This window comes from Molothrus aeneus, chromosome 2 (genome assembly GCF_037042795.1).
Source record: "Molothrus aeneus isolate 106 chromosome 2, BPBGC_Maene_1.0, whole genome shotgun sequence".
NCBI lineage: Eukaryota > Metazoa > Chordata > Aves > Passeriformes > Icteridae > Molothrus > Molothrus aeneus.
In genome coordinates this window covers 60,901-78,312 of record NC_089647.1, presented here as the reverse complement: position 1 = coordinate 78,312, position 17,412 = coordinate 60,901, and the positions used below count along the sequence as shown (strand labels likewise).

Here is a 17,412-nt window from a genome sequence, read left to right as displayed (position 1 = left end):
AAAAAAGCCCAAAAAAGGCAGCAAGAAAGGCCAAAAAAAGCCCAAAGAAGGCAGCAGGAAAAGCCACAAAAAGCCGGAAGAAAGCCCAAAAAACGCAGCAAGAAAGGCCAAAAAAAGCCCAAAAAAAGCAGCAAGAAAGGCCAAAAAAAGCCGAAAAAAGCCCAAAAAAGGCAGCAAGAAAGGCCAAAAAAAGCCCAAAAAAAGCTGAAAAAAAGCCCAAAAAAGGCAGCAAGAAAGGCCAAAAAAAGCCCAAAAAAAGCTGAAAAAAAGCCCAAAAAAGGCAGCAAGAAAGGCCAAAAAAAGCCCCAAAAAAGCAGCAAGAAAGGCCAAAAAAAGCCCGAAAAAAAGGGGCAAAAAAAAGCCCAAAAAAGGCAGCAAGAAAGGCCAAAAAAAGCCCAAAAAAAGCAGCAAGAAAGCCAAAAAAAGCCCAAAAAAGCAGCAAGAAAGCCCAAAAAAAGCCAAAAAAAAGCCCAAAAAAAGCAGCAAGAAAGCCCAAAAAAAGCCCGAAAAAGCAGCAAGAAAGGCCAAAAAAAGCCCAAAAAAAGCAGCAAGAAAGGCCAAAAAAAGCCCAAAAAAGGCAGCAAGAAAGGCCAAAAAAAGGCCAAAAAAAGCAGTAAGAAAGGCCAAAAAAAGCCCAAAAAAAGCAGCAAGAAAAGCCCAAAAAAAGCAGCAAGAAAGGCCAAAAAAAGCCAAAAAAAAGCCCAAAAAAAGCAGCAAGAAAAGCCCCAAAAAAGCAGCAAGAAAGGCCAAAAAAAGCCCGAAAAAAAGGGGCAAAAAAAAGCCCAAAAAAGGCAGCAAGAAAGGCCAAAAAAAGCCCAAAAAAAGCAGCAAGAAAGCCAAAAAAAGCCCAAAAAAGCAGCAAGAAAGCCCAAAAAAAGCCAAAAAAAAGCCCAAAAAAAGCAGCAAGAAAGCCCAAAAAAAGCCCGAAAAAGCAGCAAGAAAGGCCAAAAAAAGCCCAAAAAAAGCAGCAAGAAAGGCCAAAAAAAGCCCAAAAAAGGCAGCAAGAAAGGCCAAAAAAAGGCCAAAAAAAGCAGTAAGAAAGGCCAAAAAAAGCCCAAAAAAAGCAGCAAGAAAAGCCCAAAAAAAGCAGCAAGAAAGGCCAAAAAAAGCCAAAAAAAAGCCCAAAAAAAGCAGCAAGAAAAGCCCAAAAAAAGCAGCAAGAAAGGCCAAAAAAAGCCCAAAAAAAGCCGGAAAAAAGCCCAAAAAAAGCAGCAAGAAAGGCCAAAAAAAGCCCAAAAAAAAGCAGCGAGAAAGGCCAAAAAAAGCCCAAAAAAGACAGCAAGAAAGCCCAAAAAAAGCCCAAAAAAGGCAGCAAGAAAGCCCAAAAAAAGCCCAAAAAAGGCAGCAAGAAAGCCCAAAAAAAGCCCAAAAAAGGCAGCAAGAAAGGCCAAAAAAAGCCCAAAAAAAGCAGCAAGAAAAGCCCAAAAAAAGCCCAAAAAAGGCAGCAAGAAAGCCCAAAAAAAGCCCAAAAAAGGCAGCAAGAAAGCCCAAAAAAAGCCCAAAAAAGGCAGCAAGAAAGGCCAAAAAAAGCCCAAGAAAGGCCAAAAAAAGCCCAAGAAAAGCAGCAAGAAAAGCCAAGAAAAGCCCAAAAAAAAGCCCTAAGAAAGCCCAAAAAAAGCCCAAAAAAAGCAGCAAGAAAGGCCAAAAAAAGCCAAAAAAAAGCAGCAAGAAAGGCCAAAAAAAGCCCAAAAAAGCCCCAAAAGGCAGCAAGAAAGGCCAAAAAAAGCCCAAAAAAAGCCCCAAAAGGCAGCAAGAAAGGCCAAAAAAGGCTGAAATGCTGCATGGGCGCGTGTGTGTGCTGTGCCTCGCACATCCCTAGGGATTGGCCTGAATGACCCAGAAATGACTGCATTTGGTGTCTATGGCACGTCCTGACATTTATGGCACATCCTGACATTCATGGCACAGTCTGACATTTATGGCACATCCTGACATTTATGGCACATCCTGACATTCATGGCACAGTCTGACATTTATGGCACATCCTGACATTTATGGCACATCCTGACATTTATGGCACATCCTGACATTTATGGCACATCCTGACATTCATGGCACATCCTGACATTTATGGCACATCCTGACATTTATGGCACATCCTGACATTTATGGCACATCCTGACATTCATGGCACATCCTGACATTTATGGCACATCCTGACATTCATGGCACATCCTGACATTTATGGCACATTTATTCTGGTTGTGCCTTCTCACACGGGGCAGTTTGCTCATGCTCTTGCCTTGGGCTGATGACAGGATCACAGCAGGAAATGGAGGCCAATCCCAATATTTTGTAAGCAGAACAATTCAGCCCCAGAGTTTTTGGCCTTTGGTTTCCAGCGGTAGATTTGCTGTGTGTGCAATGCTGGGGCTCCCATGGCCAGGCCGTGCCCATGAACGATGGAAACTCTGGGTGCTTCTCTAGACATGTGCAATGTCTGCCCCAGCAGGAGCTGCCCTGGGGTGTGCCCCTGGCACTGCCAGCTCTCCCTGGCACAGCCAGGCCGTGCCCATGAACGATGGAAACTCTGGGTGCTTCTCTAGACATGTGCAATATCTGCCTGGCAGGAGCTGCCCTGGCGTGTGCCCCTGACACTGCCAGCTCTCCCTGGCACAGCCAGGCCGTGATTTTATCCCGGCCTCAGTCACAGGCACTGCAATGGCTCTGGGGCACTTCAGGAATATTGTTCTGCTGCTCTGGCACACAACTGCTCAAATACACACGGATGGCGTGCAAGGCACCGCCTGTGGCTTTTGTTCTGCCTCTTCTTTCTTGTTTTCCTTTTTTCTGCCAGGCAGAAAGGCAGCGACACATTGGAAATGACATTGTCCCCATCATATTTCAGGAAGGTGCAGAGTCTTCTCCAGCACTCCAGCCATCCATGAGATTCCCTCTCATTTTACACCCATCCTTTTCCTGACATTTTCTAACTTTTCTTTTTTTTTAAGATTTTAATTCTGCCCTGAATTCCTCCCTCTCTGCTGTTTATGGAAGTGAAAATTATTTTCCCAACAGAGTTGCATTCTTGCATTCTTGCCCTTCAGCTTCCTAACTAGGAGTTTCCAAGTCTGCAACATCAAGCAGTGTTTGTTAAATCCCTCAGAAGATAAGGGAAAACCGGGAATGGGAGTTTGAAATACTTTTATTGAAAGCATTTATTTGTGTCCTTTCACAAATCTAATTTTATACCTTTTCAAAAAATACAAAGTTATAAATACATTTCTCTTGGTTTTGTAAATTACTTTGGCATTAAATTTTGGCATTTTACTCAATATTGCCTTTCAATGTTTAGATGCTGTTTCTTTTAAATTTGGATTTTGGATCAGTATTTGTCAAATGTTTCAGACTATTTACCGTCCATGCTCCAGTTTTTTAACAGCCTGTGGTTTGCAGACTTTTGGTTGAAAGCATTTTGCAGACGATGTGATTGCAAAAAGCAGCAGCCAATATCTTGGAATTCCCATGGGCTCACAGTAGCAGTAACCTGTAGAGCCCAGCCTGGCCCGTGTCAGACCGGATGGAACGGAATGAGGAGAAATGAATTCAAAGAAGAAAACTCTCATTTCTGTCTCAACTCTGTTGCTGAGTTGGAAAAAGTTATCACAGAGCTTAAGACTTCCACATCTCGTTCTCAGGCAGTGAATGTTCCTAGAACCCACTTGCTAGGGGTGAACGGAAATGAACAAAGTTGGAAAGAATAATAAAAATCTTTACTTATCAAAGGAACCTAAATACTAAGAAGAATCGTTTACCACATCAACGTAGCTCTGCAATAGAGCATCGGCCTTAGTAGAACTTGCACTGGGAATCGGGCGGGACGCGGCAGCGGGAGAGCCCCGAGCCGGGCGAGCTGAACGTGAGGCGGCGGCGCTTGCCCGCCCTCAGGGAGCCGAGCCGAGGCGAGCGGAGCCGAGGCGCGCCGAAGGCACAGAGCGGCTGGGAGTTGGGCCGAAGCGAGGCGAGCTCTGCCGAAGAGGCGAATGCAGGCGCCAAGAGCCGAGTTGAGGCGACAAGAGCCGACTCGAGCCGAGCGTCTCCGGAGCGAGCCGAGCTCCGCCGAGCGCAGCATCCCGGGCAGGGCGAGGCGCCGGGCCGGGCTCGGGGTGCAGCCGGGGCTCTGGGGGGCTTCCCCGCCTGTCCCTCTCTCTAGCCCTCCTTCCTTCTCCCCGTATTCGCCTTCTCTCGCTCCCTTTCCCCCATTCCCTCTCCCCCCACAAACCCGGCTCCTTCCTGTCCTGTCCCTAGCCCGCTACTCCCTTCTGTTCCCCCTCTCTCCTTCCTCTGCCCAGCCTCCCTGTACCCTCGTCCCGGGCTTTCCCTTCCCGTCCCGCTTTCCTGCGCAGCCCGAGCTCCCTCGCCGCCCTTTCTCATGCCCTGCTCTCGCTCCTCTCTTCCCGTGCCCCCTTTCCTTCTTTGCCCCGCAGCCGCGGGGCTCGGGCTGCCGGAGAGTAAAGCCCCGAGGGCCGGAGCCCGGCGCCCCTGGGCCCTTGCAGGAGTCCCCGCGCGGGGCCGGAGGCTCTCGGCGGATCCCCCCGTGCCGCTCAAGCAGCCCGGCCGACAGCGCCGGAGCTGCGGCTTTGCCGGCATGGCGCTGAGAGCGGCCCCCGCCCTGTGCCGGGCCGTCCCCGCCGTCTGTGCCGCTCCCTCTCTCGCTGCCCCCGGCCCGTGACAGCGAGGCTGGGCAGGAACCTCAAGCCTTCTGGGGGCTGCCCCCGCTTTCTTGTTGCAGCAGAATCCCTTGCTGGGGCCATGCACGTGTGGGAAGGGCTTGGGGGAAGCGCTGCGCTGCTGTCCAGGGCAGTCGGATTCGTTCTGAGCCTTCTTTGGGGGTCAGGAAAAGGGGGGGGGGGGGGGTGAAGACTCGGGGCTCTGATGCCGTTGGGGGCACCCCAAGGTGCCCAGGAGAGGGAGCCCCACTGCGGTGCAGGAGCAGGTGGGGGGCGGGCGAGGGGCGGGGGTCACGCTGGGTGCCGTCCCCCAGAGGGACCCAAAGCTGCCACCAAATGCGCAGGGAAATTGCATTCCAATGTCTTGGGACAGAGGCTCATGGGAAGTTTTCTCAGCTATCCAAGGCACGGAGCCCTGGAGCCAAGTCAGCCTGAGCTGCTGCGTGCTTGCTGTGAGCCTTGAGGTGAGCGCGCATCATTGCGGGCTTGGGATCGATTGAAATGCACTAAGGAAACCAGCTCTGGGGAGGGAGGGAGGGAGGGAGGGAAATGCTCTCTTAACATGTGCCAATGCTTCTGTCAAACTCATCAGGGCAGGACAGCGTTCAGACTGAAAGCGTAAGAAGATGTGGAGTGAGACAGAATCTGACAGGAGCACCGGACTCACAAGTGCACGAATTTTGCTTTTGGCTTGGATTTAAACTCAGAAGTTGTAAGGAATTTGGGAAGGAGAAGGGACATTCCAGAAGGAAAAGAAGAAAAAGAAGTTGTTGTTGTTACAGCCCTGGCAAAATCTTTGGTTCTAGCTAATAAAGGAAGTTAGTTGAAATTAAAAAAAAAAAAAGAAAAAAACGTGGGTTTTTTCCTTCACTGTTGTATTCGTTGGTGGTAGATGGTGTGTTGTTTTATTTCTTGGTCTTATTAACTCTGTGTAAATAGTTTTTTGAGTGAAGCTACCTTTCTGGATGGATTGGTTTGTATTTGAGGTAGGATTAATTTCAAGAGGTTTCTTTCCTAGACTTCTGGTAGGTATTACTGGGATTTTGGTTTTGTTTACTGTATGTATCAACAGAGAGATTTGGTAGGGCCAGCTGGGCTGCTGGAGTTTTGGGTGTTAATTTATTAGATGGCTTTTGTTAAACACAGAATAATTATGTAAGTTAACAGCAAATTACCCAATTTATCTAGGTATGCTACCTAAACACAATGCTTTATGTTTTACCATTTTTCTATTCTTCTGCTCCAAGTAGTTGTGTCAAAAAAGAAAGCACTGCTATTTTTCTGAAGAGCTTTCTTTTATAACAAGGCCTTTATTCCCTTTGAATTTGAGTCAGAGGAGCCAAACAGCTGTAGCTGCTCTGAGGGCTTTTATATTTGGTGGGATTGGCCCCCTCCCTTTTCCCAGGCATCATGGGAATGGGAGGCGGGCACCATCGGGGTATATTAACCCCAGCCTTTGCTGAGGGGCTTCAGTCCCTTTCTGGGGTGTGCTGGGGTAAGGGCTCTCCTGTCATTTCAGTGAAGAGGCTCTTTCAGCTTATCTCAGCCTGTTTTCAGCAGGTGTTTCTGGGCATCTAAAGCAACAGAGAAGATCCTGTGAAGAAAACAGCATGGAATACAGGGAGTATTTAAGGTGACGATTTCGGATTTTGTGTTTAGGGGTGATAAAGCGCATTTGCAATTTCTGGTTTTGTTCTTGTTTTGTGTTTTTATTGTTTTTAGGAGGTGTACAGCTTCCAGAGATCCCAGGTTGTGTCAAGCACAGCACTTCTTTCAGCAGATTCATCATGTCACAGGAGGCATCTGCCCAGTGTCAAAAATGATGTTTGAGATTGAGGCTTCAGGTGAGTTGAGGGTTGTGACTGGGAGAGGGAGGGTGAGCAGGTATCCAGTTAGGAGTTATTGGGGGGCGGGGGGTTTGCAGGCAGCAGGGTGAGAAAGGGTGTTTATCTGAGGGCCCCCCACACAAGGCTTTTCAGAAGCATAGCAGAGGCATTCCCATGTTTTCCTCACACAAGGTCATCCACTGCACTCACAGGAATGCCATTTAACTTTGCTTTTCTCTAACCCAGGTGCCACTGATAATAAAGGTCACACCCTTGGAATCAGGATGAAGCTGGAGCCTGAAGGAGCCAGGCACACTCAGGAGAGGGCAAGTAGCTGACTTGCTGGGATTTGGCCCACATAACTCATACATTGGTTTTGGTTTTCTTTATTGTAGCTGACCGAGAGAGGCTAAGAGGCGATCACGGGGCCCTCTGAGGCAGACTCATTTCAGGTGCAACGTGGATTCACATCACCGATCATCCAAAAGATAAGTCAGGGGCCACGGCCCAGAGATGGGAGAGTAGCGGGTTGGGAGTTCTTGGGACAGATTGAAAAATTAGCAGAGGGAAAAGCAATCTTCTCCAAAAGGCCTCTTAGGACAGCTCAAGGGAGAGACTCCACATTTGATTGCAGCGTGCAGGTGGGCAGGGCAGAGCAGTTCCGGTCCATGTCATGTTGTCCGGTGTACCGTGTTACCTACTGTGCTTTGGGGTCCCTTTGGTCAGATATCTCTCCCTTTTCCCCTCGAGGCTCTCACCACAAGCCTAATGTGTCATGTTTAACATCCCCCGGTTTGTCGCGTTCGGTGTCACGGGTGTCTGCACGCGTTTGTGCCGGAGCTGCTCTGCCCTGCCGCATAACCTGCTGCAACAGGAGAAGTCCCGGGGACTTGGAATTTGTAATGTGGGGTGTAGTTGGACTCTAGGTGGGATTTGTCGATGGACACAAGATATCTGGAGCTCTTAAGTTATCCCGCAGCCCTTTGACTTTTGTCCTAACTCTTTTTCAGATTCAGATAGATTAAATCTATGCCAGAGGTACCCATCCCGGGTGAGGGGTTTCTCCCAAGCAGGTGAGGCACCATTTGTCTCTGCCGAGGAAGTGTAAATGGTGTCTGTGTTACAGCACTGTTCTTTGTCTTTCTTTTTAGGAAGTCAAAGCAGAGAGCAGCAGTCAAGGCTGAGTGGGCAAGGTGAGCATTGAGTAGCGTACAGAAGCAGTGGTTATTGCTCAAGTCTCGCTCTCTGGTGCAACTACAAGCATCCATTCTCGTTTGTGCGATTTAGGCAATCGACTCGGCGTATGTCCGGCCCCTGTCACCAACCGGCCGATGCACCGGGTTTCCTGCAAATATGAGCTCCATGGAAGTATTACAGGACTCCGTGATGATGAAGCCTTCAAATTTTCTATTTCACGGTCCCATCCGAGGAGCCCTCGGGAGCGGCCGAGGAGTTGCGGTGAGCGGAGGAGGTAGGGAGGAGGGGGGAGGCTCAACTCAGGTCACAGCAATGGCAAATCACCTCGTCTCCACTTTACCCAGGCGCACCCTGCGACAACGGCGTCGGCCTCCAAGCGAGCCCGAAGCGTGCAGCCCGAGGAGCCGAGCATTCTTAGGAGAAGGGTGAGTAGCAGACTTGTCGTGTTTTGGCTGCCATGCTGCTAAGATCGTGCACTCACGTTTGGTTTCCTTTCTCTTGGCAGACTAAGAGAACAATAGCCCGTGTCAGCAGGGACTTCCCAGACGGTGCATCCGCTTCCTATCGAAGCTGACACGCATCGGCACACCCACCCGTCCGAGAGATAAGTAGAGGGCTGCAACCCACATAGGGGCTGAAAGTGGGGTGCTGGGTTGGGACTCTCTGGGGGGGGGGGTGTTGAGTCAGCTCTGGAGATGAGGGTAGCCAAGAAGTGGGCCCTTAGGCCCATAAAAGGAAAGTCTCACTTTTGATCACAGTGCTGAGGTGCACAGGGCAGAGCAGTCCCGACGTGTATCGTGTCACTTGTCTATCGTGCATTATGTGTTGTTTGCATATCTCGGGTCTTTTACCTTAGGCCTTTGAGGAGCCTAGCAGAAACCCTGGCATCATTCTTAGCATCTGTGATCTCAGCATTCCTTGCCCCGGCACCGAGGCCATAGATGCAATTCTGATACCTGTCTGAGCTCCGCAATCAAAAGTTCTCTCTTTGGAAGCATCCAGTCAGATGTCTTGTCTTGTCAGGTCTTTTTCTGAGCTGTATGGATAGCTATGCCCTGCCAGGATCCATTATGGTGGATTAGGACTTGTAAGAATCTGAGGTTAGGGAGAGGATTCTGACCATAGGATTCCTGGGCATTCATCTTTGCAGTTCTTGAAATAAATCATTCAGTTAGGATCTTCTTCCTCCAGGGTTCTCTGAGCCTCACCATCTCACCATCGGTCTCACCTCGATCATCTCCTTTTGCATTCTCTCAGTCCTTGCAGCCAATTTCCTCTCCAAGGGATTTCCGTCCGTGTCTCGTGCCCATTGTTTGTCACGTCCCGTCCATCCCGTGTCACCGGTGTACGCACGCATTTGTGCCGGAGCTGCTCTGCCCTGCCGCATAGCCTGGTGCAGTAGGAGAAGTCCCGGGGACTTGATGTTTGTAATGTGGGGTGTAGTTGGACTCTAGGTGCGATGTGTAGATGGACACAAGATATCTGGAGCTCTTAAGTTATCCTGCAGCTCTTTGACTTTCATCCTAACTTTCTTTCAGGTGCAGAAGGATAAAATCCAGGGTAGAGCCCCCCATCCCGGGTGAGGGGATTCCCCCGAGCAGGTGAGGCACCATTTGTCTCTGCTGAGGAAGTGTAAATGGTGATTGTGTTACAGCTCTGTTCTTTGTCTTTCTTTTTAGGAAGTAAGTCCAGACACCAGTAGTCAAGGTGAGCAGTGGAGAGAAGTAGTTGTTATTGCTCCGGTCTCAGTTTCTGGTGCAGCTCTAAGTTTCCATTCTCTTTTTTGTGCTTTAGGCAATCCACTCGGAGCCTGCCGAGCCCCCGTCACCAGCCGGCCGATGCACCGGGTTCCCTGCACGTGTGAGCCCTGTGGATGCGTTACCGGACCTGGTGATGAAGCCCAGAACTTTTCTATTTCAAGGTGCCATCTAGGTGGCCTTGGGCACCTGCCAAGGAGTTGGGGTGAGTCGGGGAAGTAGGGAGGAGGAGTGATGGTCCCCTCAGGTTTCAGCCATGCCAAATCACCTCATCTCCTCTTAGCCCAGGCACCCCCTGTGGCGACAGCCTCGGTCTCCGAGCGTGCCCGAAGCATGCGGCCCAAGCAGCTGAGCGTTCTTAGGAGAAGGGTGAGTAGCAGACTTGTGGGTTTTGGCCGATGGGCTGCCGAGATTGGGCACTGATGTTTGGTTTTCTTTAATACAGCTGTCTAAGAGACACCAGCCCGGTGCCAGCAGGAGCTTCCCGGCTGACGAGGTGGCCTTTCTTCGCACCCGAGACCGGCATCCCCAGATGTGCGAGAGATAAGTAGAGGGCCACGACCCACAGAGGGGATGAAAGCAGGGTGCTGGTTTGGGAATTACTGGGAGGGGTTTTTGTTTCCCCTTCGGAGGTGGCGGTGTCCCTGAAGCGGCCCCTTAGGCCCCATAAAAGCAAAGCCTGACTTTTGATCACAGTGCTGAGGTGCGCAGGGCAGAGCAGTCCTGGTGTGTATTGTGTCACTTGTCTTTTGTGTTTTATGTGTTGTTTGGGTATGTCATGTCTTTTCCCTGAGCCCTTTGAGGGGCCTGTCAGAAACCCTGGTATCTTGTTAGCATCTGTGCTCTCTGCATTCCTCGGCCTGGCACCCAGGCCATAGAACTTTTGACTCGGGATCTCAGACAGGCATCAGACTCTCTTGTCTCTTTAGAAGCATCCGGTCGGATGTCTTTTCAGGTCTTGTTCTGAGCTGTATGGACAGCTATGCCCCGCCAGGATCCATTATGGCGGACAAGGACTTGAAAGAACGTGAGGGCAGGTAGAGGCTTCTGGCCGTAGGATTCTCGGGCATCCATCTTTGCAGTTCTTGGAATAAATCATTCAGTTAGCATCTTCTTCCTCCAGGTTTCTCTGAGCCTCATCAGCTCACCATCGGTCTCAGTCATCTCCTTTTGCATTCTCTCAGTCCTCGCAGCCATTTTCCTTGCCAGGAGATTTCTGTCCGTGTTGTGTCCCCGTTGTTTGTCATGTCCTGTCTGTCCTGTGTCACGGGTGTGCGCACACACATTTGTGCCGGAGCTGCTCTGCCCTGCCGCATAGCGTGGTGCAATAGGAGAAGTCCCGGGGGCTTGAAGTTTGTAATGTGGGGTGTAGTTGGACTCTAGGTGGGATTTGTAGATGGACACAGGATATCAGGAGCTCTTAAGTTATCCTGCAACAGTTTGACTCTTGTCCTAACATTTTTTTCAGATTCAGATGGATTAAATGTGTGCCAGAGGGCCCCATCCTGGGTGAGTGGTTTCCCCCAACCAGGTGAGGCACCGTTTGTCTCTTCAGCAGAAGTGTTTGTGGTGACTCTGTTACAGCTCTGTTCTTTGTCTTTCTTTTTAGGAAGTAAATCTGGGTACCAGCAGTCAAGGTGAGCAGTGGAGAGAAGTAGTTGTTATTGCTCAGCTCTCAGTGTCTGGTGCAGCTCTAAGTTTCCATTCTCTTTTTTTGTGGTTTAGGCAATCCACTCGGAGCCTGCCGAGCCCCCGTCACCAGCCGGCCGATGCACCGGGTTCCCTGCACGTGTGAGCCCTGTGGATGCGTTACAGGACCTGGTGATGAAGCCCAGAACTTTTCTATTTCAAGGTGCCATCTAGGTGGCCTTCAGCAGCTGCCAAGGAGTTGGGGTGAGTCGGGGAAGTAGGGAGGAGGAGTGATGGTCCCCTCAGGTTTCAGCCATGCCAAATCACCTCATCTCCTCTTAACCCAGACACCCCCTGTGACGACGGCCTCGGTCTCCGAGCGTGCCCGAAGCATGCGGCCCAAGCAGCTGAGCGTTCTTAGGAGAAGGGTGAGTAGCAGACTTGTGGGGTTTTGGCCGATGGGCTGCCGAGATTGGGCACTGATGTTTGGTTTTCTTTAATACAGCTGTCTAAGAGACACCAGCCCGGTGCCAGCAGGAGCTTCCCGGCTGACGAGGTGGCCTTTCTTCGCACCCGAGACCGGCATCCCCAGATGTGCGAGAGATAAGTAGAGGGCCACGACCCACAGAGGGGATGAAAGCAGGGTGCTGGTTTGGGAATTACTGGGAGGGGTTTTTGTTTCCCCTTCGGAGGTGGCGGTGTCCCTGAAGCGGCCCCTTAGGCCCCATAAAAGCAAAGCCTGACTTTGGATCACAGTGCTGAGGTGCGCAGGGCAGAGCAGTCCTGGTGTGTATTGTGTCACTTGTCTTTTGTGTTTTATGTGTTGTTTGCATATGTCATGTCTTTTCCCTGAGCCCTTTGAGGGGCCTGTCAGAAACCCTGGCATCATTGTTAGCATCTGTGCTCTCTGCATTCCTCGGCCTGGCACCCAGGCCATAGAACTTTTGACTCGGGATCTCAGACAGGCATCAGACTCTCTTGTCTCTTTAGAAGCATCCGGTCGGATGTCTTTTCAGGTCTTGTTCTGAGCTGTATGGACAGCTCTGCCCCACCCGCATCCATTATGGCGGACTTGGACTTGAAAGAACGTGAGGGCAGGTAGAGGCTTCTGGCCGTAGGATTCTCGGGCATCCATCTTTGCAGTTCTTGGAATAAATCATTCAGTTAGCATCTTCTTCCTCCAGGTTTCTCTGAGCCTCATCAGCTCACCCTCGGTCTCGGTCATCTCCTTTTGCATTCTCTCAGTCCTCGCAGCCATTTTCCTTGCCAGGAGATTTCTGTCCATGTTGTGTCCCCGTTGTTTGTCACGTCCTGTTCTGTGTCACGGGTGTCTGCACACACATTTGTGCCGGAGCTGCTCTGCCCTGCCGCATAGCGTGGTGCAATATGAGAAGTCCTGTGGACTTGAAGTTTGTAATGTGGGGTGTGGGATGAACTCTAGGTGCGATGTGTCGATGGACACAAGTTATCTGGAGCTCTTAAGTTATCCTGCAGACCTTTGACTTTCGTCCTAACTTTCTTTCAGATGCAGATGGATAAAATCCAGGGCAGAGCCCCCCATCCTGGGTGAGGGGATTGCCCTGAGCAGGTCAGTCACTGTTTGTTTCTGCAGATGGAGCATAAATGGTGGCTGTTACAGCAGTGTTCTTTGTCTCTCTTTTTAGGAAGTCAAGGCCGAGTGGGTGAGGTGAGCATTGAGTAGCGTACAGAAGCAGTTGGTATTGCTGATGTCTCAGTTTTTGTGCAGTTGTAAGCATCTCCTCTTGTTTTTGTTGTCTTTTAGCTGGTCCACTTGCCATCTATCCTGGCCGAGCATATCCGTGCCAGGTGTGTGCAGGCTTAAGGTATTGTTGTGGCATCCTTGTCAGATTTGGGAGGTTGTGTTTTCACAGTATCTCAGCAAATTTTCTCCTTTGTTTCTTTGCAGGTGCTGTCGCTGCCCTAGGCACGCCAAGGAACAGAGGAGGACAGGTGAGTCGGAGTTTAGGCAGGCTGACTCCTAGGTGAGCGTTACACAGCAGCATGCTAAGCGTGTACCTTTTCTTTTCGCCGGTATCTTCCGGGCACCCTCTGGAGTCAAATCAAGATTTGAGGTGAGCCGGGGCAGTGGTGTGGAGGAGTCCCGGGGATTACTGTTTTTGAGGGCAATAGTCAGGTTTTCTGTTTTGTCTTAGGTACCCTGAGGAGGCTCGTAGCCAAAGCTTGGAAATGGCAGCACCGAAGCACACACGGAGAGCATCTCAACGTCCACGTCCGACGGAGGATGGATTTTGTCCGCTCCTCTTCCAAAAGCTAAGTGTCGGGGCCAGTGGCTGGGAGAAGGGTAAAAACCTTTACTCTCACAGGAGGCAATCAGATGTCAGCTTAGGGGACAGGTCTGTAGGGGGGCGGGCTCTCTGGAAGTAAAGGGAGAGGGTTTCCCCTCAGCCTCGCCAGAGCCTTTGCCGGGCAGGGCAGTTCCGACCCATCTCCACATTTTCGCGTACTTTGTGTCGTCCGCCTTCCTCGACTCGACGTCGTCACGGATCTTTCCCCCGAGGAGCTCGCCTTCACGTCCGGAGCTACGGCCACGGTCACCCGGCAGTCGGCTTCCTTCTCTAGGCTCGCCGAGCCTCTCGAGCATCCTCTTAATTGCTGTGGCACTAACTTGTTTTAACGAGTTCCGTTTCATCATCACGTGCTCTCGTCATAGGGCTTCCTTTCCTTTGGCATCATCAGCCTCTGGCTCATCTTGCGTTAGGAATCTCGGGTCCCTACGGGGACAGTGCCAGGCAGTTGTCACTCGTCTCTGTGTTATGTCGTCTGTGTCTATGTTATGTCGTCTGTGTCTGTGTTATGTAGTCTGTGTCCATTGTCTTACGTGTCACAGGCCTTTGTCACGTCTCGATGCTTTATTGGCACTATTCCGTGCCACATTGCCCATATTCTAGTCACGTTCCTTTCCGGATATCCCTTATTCCGGCATCTTTACATTTTTACTCTTTGAGACAGGAATGTCTCAAAGGGACAAGATGTTCTCATCCGTCTTCCTTCTCACTACCGGCTTTGGTAGTGCCTTTTTTTCCACGCCATTCTCTTGGACTTCTGGAGGAAGCGTCTTACACCCTCCTCATGTGACTGCAGAAGTTCTATAGGTTCTATCTTCTCAAAGGGTATAGGGCTCAAGAATTAGTATCTTCCAGAGAGTTACCTCAAGTCCTGGCTTATACTGTATGTGCTTACATTGCTTGTACCTATGCTGGCTTATACTGTATGTACTTATATTGTGTGTACCTATGTTGGCTTATACTGTATGTACTTACACTCCATGTACACTTGCACTGTATGCGTCGGCTTATATCGTGTGTACTTACGTTGTACCACTTATGGTCGGAGCTGCCCTGCCCTGGCACATAGTCACAGTTAGGTAGAACAGTTATAAAAACTTGACTGTTCATCTGTCTTTTATGGGATTTTGGGTAGAAAATTTATTGGTCCAGAGCGGGGACAAGTCCTAGCTGTCAGCCACTCGTTGACCGCTTCCTGTCGTCTCACAGGTCCCCGAGGCTGCCGCTTTCCCCAGAATCTACCATTTGACGTCGAGGAGCGGCAGCCAGAAGAAGCGTGGAAGCGCGTTCTTCAGCGTCTCGAGTAAGAGCCGCAGGGAACGTTTAAATGGGAGGAGTGCGTGAGCATGTGTCTGTGTCTGTCTGTCTGCTCATCTCTGAGTGTGTGAGCGCATGCTGACTGGATTTAACCGTGTGACTTTTGCTTTTCAGGTTTTTCAACTCATTTGTAAATTTAGAGTAAAAAATCCCTAGCCTGGTTCCCCACCGCCACCCCCGGCTGGGTTTTTTTTTTCTTTTTTTTTTTGCCCCCCGGCTGGGTTTTTTTTCCCCGGTCCCGGTCGGTCTGCGAGGCGACGTTCATCGCCAAAGTTTGGGCGCGCACCGTCCAGGGACTGGGTATTTCGTCAGGCAGGAGGATTTTTTGGAGGCTCCTGGGAACCATGTTCCTGAGGACCAAGGATTGCTGGGGTGTAATTTAGCAGTTGTGAGGGGAGGGACGGTGAGTTTGTGTGTAATGTGACGGGGGTGTTAATGGTAGATGAGTGCTGTTTTTTGTGTGCTTTTGTTGTTTTGGGTGTCCTGTAACAATAAATCCACAAGTAATGAAAATAGAAAAAGGTTATCATCTTGTGTTAATGTGTGTGTTGTGTTGTATTGCTCTGTATTGCAGTGTGAGCACAGGGTGAACTCTCTCCTCCTTGCTGTGACACCTGGGCTGGCAGGGATGACACAGTGACCTCTGCCAGCCCATGCTGCCTGTGCCATCACCTGGCACTGACGTGTTTGATGAAAATCCTTTCGCTGGGATTTTTCTCCTGAGAAGCCTCAGAACAGAAATGGAACCAATAACAATCTGGTGGCTGTGGAGTGTGGGCTGGAGATGGTTTAGCAACAGGGGCATCTTGGGTTGGTCTCCTGTGCATTGTTTCTACTTGATGACCAATCATGGTCCAGCGGTGTCGGGGCTGTGATCAGTCCCAGGTTTTTATTATTCATTCCTTTCCAGCTTTCTGATGTCTCCTTGCTCTTTTAGTGTAGTTCTAATATCTCATTTTCTTTTAATATAATAGAGATGATAAAATAATATTTCAGCCTTCTGAAAGGGGGAGTCAAGATTCTTATCTCCTCCCTTGTCCTGGAGGACCCTCAAACACCACCACAGTCAGCGGCCGAGTGGGTTTGTGCGAGCCCCTCAGGAACCCTCGGCCGGTCCTGAGTTGGCAGCCCCGGCACGGCCGAGAGCGGGGAGACACTCTCTGTGCCCCGATGGTACTGAGGGCACCTGGGCTGGGGGGAGACACTCTCTGTGTGTGCCCCGAGGGTACTGAGGGCACCTGGGCTGGGCCCCTGTGCAGCACAAGAGACACCAGAGACAGCAGTAGAAGATAAAGGGCCGACTCTTAGCAGGGGTTAATGCAAGGTTTTATTAGGAGTCCCATAGGAGCTCCTGCACCTCAGGGGGCTCCTGCCGAGAGTCCCGGGAGCTGTGCCAAGGTTACATTTGAAGGGAGGTGGAAACCGACAGTAGATAACATCCTACCAACCATTAAGTGACCCTAAGGGATGGATGCTGGGGGATAGACATATAGGACAGCGTATGGGGCAAGGCCTGGGGGGCTGACCCCTAGCCTCTGGCTAATCACTCGAGGACTTGGACCGAAACTTCTGGATGGAGGGAATGGGAGGCTGAGTGATTGACAGAGAGCCAGGGTGGGGGTTTGGGGATGATCTCATCCCGGGAGAGGGATAACACAGGTAAAGGGAGGGGGGTACAGTTTGGGATAAACCATTTGGGGAAAATATGAGGATACAAAACAAAATTACTTCAAAGTATTACAAAGTATAAAAATGCACTACAGCAGGTTTGGGCAGCACCAAATAAAATAAAATAAAAAGCTTTAAAAATAGAAAAATTAAAAATAAAAATTAAATTAAAAACAAAATTAAAAAAATAAATGCTTTAAAAATAGAAAAATTAGAAATAAAAAATAAAAATAAAATTAAAAAATAAAATGCTTTAAAAAGAGAAAAATTAAAAATAAAAATTAAATAAAAATAAAATTTAAAAAGTGCTTTAAAAATAGAAAAATTAAAAATAACAATTAAATAAAAAATAAAATTAAATAAATAAAATAAATGCTTTAAAAATATAAAAATTAAAAATAAAAATTTAATACAAACAAAATTTAAAAAATATAATAAATGCTTTAAAAATAGAAAAAATAAATATAAAAATTAAATTAAAAATTAATAAAATTAAAGGGTTTAAAAATAGAAAAATTAAAAATAGAAATAAAAAATAAAATTAAAAAATAAAAAAGGTTTCAAAATATAAAATTAAAAATAAAAAGTAAATTAAAAATAAAATTTAACAATAAAGAAGCTTTGAAAATAGAAAAATTAAAAATAAAAATTAAATAAAAAATAAAATTAAAAAAATAAATGCTTTAAAAATAAAAAAATTAAGAATAAAAATAAATTAAAAATAAAATTTAAAAAATCAAAACCTTTGAAAATAGAAAATTTTAAAAATAAAAATTAAATAAAAAACAAAATTAAAAAATAAATGCTTTAAAAATAGAAAAAATAAATATAAAAATTAAAAAACCCCCAAAATTAAAAAATAAATGCTTTAAAAATACAAAAATTAAAAATAGAAAAATAAATAAAAAACGAAATTAAAAAAATAAATGCTTTAAAAATAGAAAACTTAAAAATAAAAAATTAAAAATAAAATTAAAAAATTAAAAGCTTTAAAAATAGAAAAATTAAAAACAAAAACAAA

General features: G+C 48.2%; 1 long non-coding RNA gene across 1 annotated transcript; it reads left to right on the top strand.

Annotated features, from left to right (window-relative positions):
• The first annotated feature begins 13,217 nt into the window (after nt 1-13,217).
• On the top strand, nt 13,218-15,713 carry LOC136567975 (uncharacterized). Its single transcript, XR_010785164.1, has 2 exons — nt 13,218-14,709; nt 14,838-15,713. It is a non-coding gene; the product is annotated as an uncharacterized lncRNA (long non-coding RNA).
• The last annotated feature ends 1,699 nt before the right edge of the window (nt 15,714-17,412 follow it).